General features: G+C 39.4%; 1 protein-coding gene across 1 annotated transcript in view; it reads right to left on the reverse strand.

Moving 5' to 3' along the window:
* The window catches only part of F13A1 (coagulation factor XIII A chain), a 482,528-nt gene extending 472,578 nt beyond the window's left edge, over positions 1–9,950 (reverse strand). The window contains exon 1 of the mRNA XM_077269818.1: positions 9,864–9,950. The gene's annotated coding sequence lies outside the window, so the exon portion shown is untranslated. The remainder of the gene's footprint in view (positions 1–9,863) is intronic.
* Positions 9,951–10,779: the final 829 nt, after the last annotated feature.

The following is a 10,779-nucleotide window of genomic DNA, read 5'->3' on the forward strand; positions in this document are numbered from 1 at the left end:
CGTTATTTACTGCGACCTATACCGTCACCTACATCTTTAATTGGACGCCCCTTAGCAGGGCCACGGACCGGGTCAGGCCACCGTGACATCCCCAGAACCGAGAGAGAGAGACCCGGTACCGAGTACCCCACTGCCCTGCGTTTGGGGGCCGCTCCAACGTCACAGAAGGAACACACAGTGGCATGTAAAAGTTTGGGCAACCCTGGTCAAAATGACTGCTATTGTGAACGGCTAAGCAAGTTAAAGATGAAATTATCTCCAAAAAGGGCTAATGTTAAAGGTAACATATTTTCTTAGTATTTTAGACAAAAGAAAAACTTTTTTTTTCATCTTTTACATTTTAAAAATTACAAAAATGAAAATGGACAGATGCAAAAGTTTGGGTACCCTGCATGGTTAGTACGTAGTAGCAAATCCATTTGCAAGTATCACAGCTTGTAAATGCTTTTTGTAGCCAGAAAAGAGTCTTTTAATTCTCATGTGAGAGATTTTCATCCATGATGGACCCGTAGAAGCACCAGATAGATGTCGTCCCCCGCATGTCCCCCTCATTTACCTGCATACCGCTGGTTACCATCCACATTTCATGGACTAAAGGACTTTTAAAGCTACAAGGATTTGGTGAGTGCTGCTTTTCTTATCCTCTCTGCACTTTATACACATGGAACATATGTGTGCAGAGAAGAGTTTTACTATCACCTGCTGTTCTTTTATTGCGTAGATCATAAGTGAATGTAACTACATGAACTTACTTTATTTACTATTAGAAAATTATTAACATTGGGTCTTTATCGAAATACCATACAAAACTTTTGCAGCTAGCATGCATACTCACTAGGCAATGCATGAAACATATTTCGAAACATCACATTTCCTCTATGTATTGCAGAATGAATTGTTTTGCAATAAGTTATTGGTACACATCCCTTCTTACCCTTTTCTTATAACTACTCCTCACCCTTTTTTTAAATTTAGTATGTGAGCTGATGTCAGAAAAATCTGCTCCTGTAATAAACAGAAGTAACTACCTTCCAATAGTCCGAGATTTCAAGCTCCACTGGTCACTGAGCTTTACAGCAGAACTGCATAACACTGAACTGGAACATTCAGACATAAAGTTATTGGAGCATATTTTAGTTAAACTGGATTTCCAGTAAAACAAAAATTCCACCCCTAGAAAAGCAAAAAAATCTAAACGTGACATGTCACAATACAGACTAAATTCTGTTGTAAAAGTTAGCCAGATAATACTAGAAAAAAAGAAATTAGATTTTTTTCATTTATACAAATAAAACCTCATTGTAAACATGAAAGGTTCTAATACAATTTACATTTTAATCTCTCTCCAGATATTTTTTATTTTTTGTTTATTTTGCGCTTTAACCCCTTAAGCCCCGAGGGTGGTTTGCACGTTAATGACCAGGCCAATTTTTACAATTCTGACCACTGTCCCTTTATGAGGTTATAACTCTGGAACGCTTCAACGGATCTTGGCGATTCTGACATTGTTTTCTCGTGACATATTGTACTTCATGTTAGTGGTAAAATTTCTTCGATATAACTTGCGTTTATTTGTAAAAAAAACGAATATTTGGCGACAATTTTGAAAATTTCGCAATTTTCCAACTTTGAATTTTTATGCCCTTAAATCACAGACATATGTCACACAAAATACTTAATAAATAACATTACCCACATGTCTACTTTACATCAGCACAATTTTGGAACCAAAATTTTTTTTTGTGACGGAGTTATAAGGGTTAAAAGTTGACCAGCAATTTCTCATTTTTACAACACCATTTTTTTTTAGGGACCACATCTCATTTGAAGTCATTTTGACGGGTCTATATGATAGAAAATACCCAAGTGTGACACCATTCTAAAAACTGCACCCCTCAAGGTACTCAAAACCACTTTCAAGAAGTTTATTAACCCTTCAGGTGTTTCACAGGAATTTTTGGAATGTTTAAATAAAAATGAACATTTAACTTTTTTTCACACAAAATTTATTTCAGCTCCAATTTGTTTTATTTTACCAAGGGTAACAGGAGAAAATAGACCCCAAAAGTTGTTGTACAATTTGTCCTGAGTACGCTGATACCCCATATGTGGGGGTAAACCACAGTTTGGGCGCATGGCAGAGCTTGGAAGCAAAGGAGCGCCATTTGACTTTTCAATGCAAAATTGACTGGAATTGAGATGGGACGCCATGTTGCATTTGGAGAGCCCCTGATGTGCCTAAACATTGAAACCCCTAACAAGTGACACCATTTTGGAAAGTAGACCCCCTAAGGAACTTATCTAGATGTGTGGTGAGCACTTTGACCCAACAAGTGCTTTACAGAAGTTTATAATGCAGAGCCGTAAAAATAAAAAATCATATTTTTTCACAAAAATGATCTTTTCACCCCCAATTTTTTATTTTCCCAAGGGTGAGAGAAGAAATTGGACCCCAAAAATTGTTGTGCAATTTGTCCTGAGTACGATGATACCCCATATGTGGGTGTAAACCATTGTTTGGGCGCAGGGCAGAGCTCGGAAGGGAAGGAGCGCCATTTGACTTTTCAATGCAAAATTGACTGGAATTGAGATGGGACGCCATGTTGCATTTAGAGAGCCCTTGATGTGCCTAAACATTGAAACCCCTAACAAGTGACACCATTTTGGAAAGTAGACCCCCTAAGGAACTTATCTAGATGTGTGGTGAGCACTTTGACCCAACAAGTGCTTCACAGAAGTTTATAATGCAGAGCCGTAAAAATAAAAAATCATATTTTTTCACAAAAATGATCTTTTCACCCCCATTTTTTTATTTCCCCAAGGGTAAGAGAAGAAATTAGACCACAAAAGTTGTTGTGCAATTTGTCCTGAGTACGACGATACCCCATATGTGGGTGTAAACCATTGTTTGGGCGCATAGCAGAGCTCAGAAGGGATGAAGCGCTATTTTACTTTTCAATGCAAAATTGACTGGAATTAAGATGGGATGCCATGTTGCGTTTGGAGAGCCCCTGATGTGCCTAAACATTAAACCCCCCCACAAGTGACACCATTTTGGAAAGTAGACCCCCTAAGGAACTTATCTAGATGTGTTTTGAGAGCTTTGAACCCCCAAGTGTTTCACTACAGTTTATAACGCAGAGCCGTGAAAATAATTTTTTTTTTTTTTTTTCACAAAAATGAAATTTAGCCCCCAGTTTTGTATTTTCACAAGGGTATCAGGATAAATTGGACCCTAAAAGTTGTTGTCCAATTTGTCTTGAGTACGCTGATACCCCCTATGTGGGGGGGAACCACTGTTTGGGCGCATGACAGAGCTCGGAAGGGAAGGAGCGCCATTTGGAATGCAGACTTAAATGGATTGGTCTGCAGGCGTCACGTTGCATTTGCAGAGCCCCTGATGTACCCAAACAGTACAAACCCCCCACAAGTGACCCCATATTGGAAACTAGACCCCCCAAGGAACTTATCTAGATGTGTTGTGAGAACTTTGAACCCCCAAGTGTTTCATTACAGTTTACAACGCAGAGCCGTGAAAATAAAACATATTTTTTTTCCCACAAAAATGATTTTTAGCCCCCCAAATTTTTATTTTCCCAAGGATAACAAGAGAACTTGGACCCCAGAAGTTGTTGTTCAATTTGTCCCTAGTACGCTGATACCCCATATGTTGGGGTAAACCCCTTTTTGGACGCACGGGAGAGCTCGGAAGGGAAGGAGCACTGTTTTACTTTTTCAACGCAGAATTGGCTGGAATTGAGATTGGACGCCATGTCGCGTTTGGAGAGCCCCTGATGTGCCTGAACAGTGGAAACTCCCCAATTCTACCTGAAACCCTACCCCTAACCTCACCCCTAACCGTTTACTGAACATTTTCTGACAGTCATAAGTGCCACGTATATAAGTGCCACGTATGTAAGTGCCACGTATGTAAGTGCCACGTATGTAAGTGCCACGTATTTAAGTGCCACGTATTTAAGTGCCACGTATTTAAGTGCCACGTATTTAAGTGCCACGTATTTCAGTGCCACGATATTTCAGTGCCACGTATTTCAGTGCCACGTATTTCAGTGCCACGTATTTCAGGCACTGAAAAATACGTGGCACTTAAATACGTGGCACTTAAATACGTGGCACTTAAATACGTGGCACTTAAATACGTGGCACTTAAATACGTGGCACTTATATACGTGGCACTTATATACGTGGCCACTGAAATATCGTGGCACTTATATACGTATATACGTATATAAACGTATATTTCAGTGCCACGTATTTCAGTGCCACGTATTTCAGGTTAGGGGTAGGGTTAGGGTTTTTTGTTTTTTTCTTGTTTTCTTGTGTTTTTCTATAAAAACGCATGCGTTTTACCGCGTTTACATGCATTTTTTTCACACATGCGTTTTTTTTAAAAAACGCATGCAGATAAAAACGCAAGTGTGAAACCAGACTAAAAGACGCTTTTTATAGCAAAAAAGTTTTTGCGTCTCCACATTTTGAGACCTATAATTTTTCCACATTTTGGTCCACAGAGTCATGTGAGGTCTTGTTTTTTGCGGGACGAGTTGACGTTTTTATTGGTAACATTTTCGGACACGTGACCATTTTTTATCACTTTTTATTCCGATTTTTGTGAGGCAGAATAACCAAAAACCAGCTATTCATGAATTTCTTTTGGGAGAGGCGTTTATACCGTTCTGCGCTTGGTAAAATTGATAAAGCAGTTTTATTCGTCGGGTCAGTACGATTACAGCGATACCTCATTTATATCATTTTTTTATGTTTTGACGCTTTTATACGATAAAAACTATTTTATAGAAAAAATAATTATTTTGGCATCGCTTTATTCTCAGGACTATAACTTTTTTATTTTTTTGCTGATGATGCTGTATGGCGGCTCGTTTTTTGCGGGACAAGATGACGTTTTCAGCGGTAACATGGTTATTTATATCCATCTTTTTGATCGCGTGTTATTCCACTTTTTGTTCGGCGGTATGGTAATAAAGCGTTGTTTTTTGCCTCGTTTTTTTTTTTTTTTTCTTACGGTGTTTACTGAAGGGGTTAACTAGTGGGCCAGTTTTATAGGTTGGGTCGTTACGGACGCGGCGATACTAAATATGTGTACTTTTATTGTTTTTGTTTGTTTTTTTTAGATAAAGAAATGTATTTATGGGAATAATATTTTTTTTTATTATTATTATTTATTTAGGAATTTTTTTTTTTTTTTTTTACACATGTGGAAATTTTTTTTTTTACTTTTTTACTTTGTCCCAGGGGGGGACATTACAGATCGCTGATCTCACAGTGTGCACAGCACTCTGTGAGATCTCCGATCTCACTTACAGCCGTGCAGGCTGCAGCTTTCATCTGCAGCCTGCTCCGACCCGGAAGTGCTCCCTGCAGGACCCGGATACAGCCCCTCGGCCATTTTGGATCCGGGGCCTGCAGGGAGAAGACGTTCGGTACGAGGTGAGTACATCACCTTGTACCGATCGTCTCAGGGAAGCCCGCAGGGAGCCCCCTCCCTGCGCGATGCTTCCCTGTACCGCCGGTACACCGCGATCATGTTTGATCGCGGTGTGCCGGGGGTTAATGTGCCGGGGGCGGTCCGTGACCGCTCCTGGCACATAGTGCCGGATGTCAGCTGCGATATGCAGCCGACACCCGGCCGCGATCGGCCGCGCTCCCCCCGTGAGCGCGGCCGATCGCGTATGACGTACTATACCGTCACCGGGAATTAAGGCCCACCCCACCTCGATGGTATAGTACGTCATACGGGATTAAGGGGTTAATCATAATAGAAATCTAAAATACCGGCAGGACAAAATCTGCAAAGAGTTTGTATGTTCTCTCCGTGTTTGCGTGGGTTTCCTCCGGGTACTCCGGTTTCCTCCCACATTCCAAAGACATACTGATAGGATATTTTGATTGTGAGCCCCATTGGGGACAGTGATGATAATGTGTGCAAAACTGTAAAGCGCTGCGGGATATGTTAGCGCTATATAAAAATAAAGATTATTATTATTATTACCTATGCAACGGGGGAAATAAGTATTGAACATCGACATCTGGGGAGAATTTCATGTCAATAGCACCTTAGCACCTTTAGAAATATATTTTCTTAGGAAATTGGTGACGTGTCCAATGCTTATTTCACCAGCTCTATACCCATCACTTTCCTCTTTGACCCATCCACCCCCACTTAATAAAATAATATTGTAATCCCTCTCCTCAAACTCTATAATTGTAATTTTTTTCCTACTTTCATATTTAATCACATTATTGCAAACATTCATGATTCTATAGATAAAATGGTTAGCTGGTACAAATGGGAAGGATGGCATCAAAATTGCCAAACGTTGCTGTATGTCATTGCTATATGGCAAGAGACCAGCAAATCCCTCAAAAATCAAATGGTTGAGATTTTTTGTGGCTTGCTTGTCACGCTATATTGTGGGTCGCAACGGTATTATGCTATGATATAGCGGCGGCATATAGTGATATTTCCAAGGTTGGCATATAGTCCTAGCACAGATGAGAAAAAAGATTTACATTAGCCTGGTCTTATGACATTATGAAGTTGCAGGGGTCTAGTAATTGCAAGAGGCGCCGAAAATGTCAGCCAGTAAAGTTCTCACTACCCAGGTACAGCTGCCTCAGACTGTAAAAGTGGAACTAGGGTAGTCCAAAGTCCCAGCCTTTTTGTAACAAGCCTACTACATGTTAGATTCAACAGAAGATTGTTAAAAATTATTTCACTCCTGGTGACCACTTTAAATGTATTTGTTGTGTGTAAATTTGTATTTTTCATGTACAGCACCATAGAATCAATGGTGCTATATAAATCTATATATATAATTGTCTAAGGGTTTTTCCGTCTGTCTGTTTGTCTTTCTGTCTGTCTGTCCTGGAAATCCCGCATCTCTGGCGGCCTCGACCAATAAGCGACAGGCACAGCATGGCGATGATGATGTCATAATGGAAATCCCGCGTCTCTGATTGGTCGAGGCCGCCAGGCCTCGACCAATCAGCGACGGGCACAGTATCCACGTAGATGTCATAATGGTTGCCATGGCGACAATGATGTAATAAAGGTTGCCTCGACCAATCAGCGATGGGCACAGTCTGCCGCGAATTCTGGAATCATCATTGTCCATGTACTATGGGGACATGCATATTCTAGAATACCCGATGCATTAAAATCTATATATATAATTGTCTAAGGGTTTTTCTGTCTGTCCTGGAAATCCCGCGTCTCTGATTGGTCGAGGCCGCCTGGGCCTTGACCAATCAGCGACGGGCACAGTCTGCCGCGAATTCTGGAATCATCATTGTCCATATACTACGGGGACATGCATATTCTAGAATACCCGATGCGTTAGAATCGGGCCACAATCTAGTAAATAATAATAATATAATAATAATAATAATAATTTTTCATTCAGAGGCAGCAATCTTATAGCTAGTTGCGCTTCGAGTTGAGCGGTGGAATTCAGTGAAAGCTGCCTACTGCAATCTAAACATCCTGAACCACGATACATTGTAGCAAGTTAGAAGGATGATATATTGTACAGCTCTAGCTAGCCATTCTGAGCGCTACTCATCCACTTCTCAGCTGAGTGGAGGACTGTGTACATGTTGATATTCATTCATAGCAATCAAAGATTTTGAAACTTGTGAGCATTTAAACAAAAAGCATAGTAGACATTATGATAATGTTTCATTTATACAGTAGTGCAGCATTATATGCCTCAAACTGAAAGATCTCTAACAGTAAAAATTCCTAGCTTATTTCCACAGTGGATATATTGTGCACATGTCCTATTCAGAATGCTTAGAAAAGTCTCCCAATTTTTGTGTATTTTATTTTTGGGGACATAGTCACAATTTCTGATATTTATTGAGATTTCCTCAAGTTTAATACTGCTGTAGCCCATCCTCTAAACATCCTACTAAAGAATAAGTGACAATTATGCTGCAGTCATTGTTACCTAAGTGACCCCCTGCTCTTACATTTGATATTCTTCTTGGCCTGGTGGTTAAAGTTAGGTCTTATTGAGTCTTGTACTAGTTGCGAAAGGTAATTGCTTTTTTAATTTATTTTATTGGAAAAAGTAACAAGAAAAACAGCACTCACCCGATCCTACTTTCACAATGTGTTTTTAATCCATAAAATTGGTTATATTGATATTCGTGGAGGTGCCGGTGTCAGGGGAGTTTTTCCATGAACAGTGAGACCTGCCGGACTACGTCCGTTTCACGCCTTGCTGGCGCTTCTACGGGTCCATAAAAAGCAAGGCGTAACCAACAGCAATGTAACCAATTTTATGGATTAAAACCACAGCTTGAAAGAAGAATCGGGTGAGTGCTATTTTTCTTGTTACTTTTTCCGATATAATAAATGCTCATTATACATGCACTACTCATAAGAGATCCGACGAGGCTATTTCTGAGGATTTGGGTTGAAATAACACACAGAAAAAAACGTGACTTGGTGCCTGGAATAACCCTCCTTTTTTACATAAGCAATTTTTATTTATTTATTTTATATTATTATTATTATTATTAGCATCAATACCCTTTTTCTTTCTCCGGAATTGCAGGTTTCTGCTCTCCAATTTCCTGTATATCAGGGTAAGAATGAATTCTCCCTTATTTGCTGCCTAATCTATTTACTTTATGGAGATATTTTCAGCTGCTTCCATTATACGTGGAGGCTTATACAAACTCCTATCAGTATTTTATTATTCTTTCTTTAGCCTTTATTTCCAACCATAGCGATTCTACATTTTCATTTGCCTCCCATAAATGATCACAAGGGATGGATTTCAGTGAAGATTTTACATACAAACAATTCATAGGTAATTCGGGAACAGAGTAGAACAATGCGAATTTACACCCTAGCTACAGCTGTCATCTAGCCATGTCACTATTATCCAAACTATATAATAGTTCTCTCCCAACATTATTAATTCTCATTTTTTAATCTTGTTGGCTATGCTTCTGCCATTAGCATACGTGCACTTTATGTATGTTTTTCTGGGTCTTTATTCCATTGCTCAGCTGAGGTCGGATGGATATTTGCCGTGGCTATTTGTGGTTTGGTTATGTAGTCAAGGGCCCCCTCACATATGTTAAACTTTCACAGTCAGTAATGTAAAACACAACAGACACAATTTATATTAAAAAGACAGAGGATATGCATCAATGAAATCACAAAATAGTGCAAGTAGGTAGAAAATATGGTCAGATCATGCGTCATACTAATCAATGTATCAATGGCAATTTGTAGTTGACATGCCTTTCATCATATACCGACGTCAGAATGTGATGACTATACAGAAATAAGAGACACTACATAGACGCTGCTTATCTTTCCTACAGAAGTGGTCTGTCCCGGATAATTCTTTGTGTGAACCACTGATTGGCTGGCATGTTGTGCCCCCTTCTCCAAAAAGTTGTTCCTCAGAAGCTGCAGCGTGTATTAAACAGTTCTGTGTCCCTTCTGCAGCAATATAACATAATATACAATTCAGCTTCAGATCTTCTTTGTAATGGTAGATAAGAAACTTTCTTTACAAAAAGATGTATTGCAGCAGCTGAAAATGTGTATTATAAAGACTTATTTACTCCATACTATACATTATAAAGAATAGTAAAAGTTCCCTCGGGGTCTTACTAAATGTACCTAGCCTTTGGTCTTGTGTTTTCCTATTGTCTCAGGGAGAGAATAATTTAATATTTTGACAATTTACATTAGGAAATGCATTATCCCATTCATATTTATTAGTACAAATAGTGCACTTCATATACACATACATATTGATGGGTGCAAGGTTTAAAATGGTAAAGAGAGGTCATACCTTGTCTTCTACTGGTTGCTTTGGTTTTTATCTTCCATCAGAATTAACACTGTCTGGGAAAGTTGTCTTTTTTGTGAAACCTCCCCCTACCAACCCCTACTCCCACCCTGGCCTCATTGGTTTCTCCTCTCTGTGATCTCCATTCTCCACCCATTTCAGCTGACTAATTATTATCACATTGCTCTCTGCTTTTAAAATAGTCCTCTTTGTGGTCCTAGCCTGCCGAAAGGAAACAGATGACAAACATTGGGCTCGAACAGAGGAACTGTTGTTTCACTTGTGAATACTTTGCAAGTTTGTGTTTAATAAGACACATACAGTGTTCTGACATGGAAATAAATATGCCATGCCAAATAAAAAGTATTGCATGTGCTATACAGCCTCTAATTCAGTAAGATAGAGATAGCTAGATAATTACTTATTCCTGATTTGCTCAATGATCTATACACAGCATATACAAAATTGAAAAAGGCTTTATTGGAACAGAAATGCCAAAGAGACAAATTGAATTTCTTTTAGTCTATGCCTGATGAAGAGACCTGAGTAGTCTCGAAAGCTTGCAATTTGTTACCATCTTTTCAGTTAGCCATTAAAAGGTATCAACCACCGAGAACTCTCAATTCTAAATATTTATATATAACTAGATGATGGACTGATTCTAACGCATCGGGTATTCTAGAATATGCATGTCCACGTAGTATATTGCCCAGCCACGTAGTATATTGCCCAGTCACGTAGTATATTGCCCAGTCACGTAGTATATTGCCCAGTTACGTAGTATATTGCCCAGCCACGTAGTATTTAGTATATTGCCCAGCCACCTAGTATATTGCCAAGTCATGTAGTATATTGCCCAGCGACATAGTATATTGCCCAGCGACGTAGTATATGCCCAGCGACGTAGTATATTGCTCAG

This window comes from Ranitomeya variabilis, chromosome 6 (assembly GCF_051348905.1).
Source record: "Ranitomeya variabilis isolate aRanVar5 chromosome 6, aRanVar5.hap1, whole genome shotgun sequence".
In the NCBI taxonomy this organism is placed as follows: Eukaryota; Metazoa; Chordata; class Amphibia; order Anura; family Dendrobatidae; genus Ranitomeya; species Ranitomeya variabilis.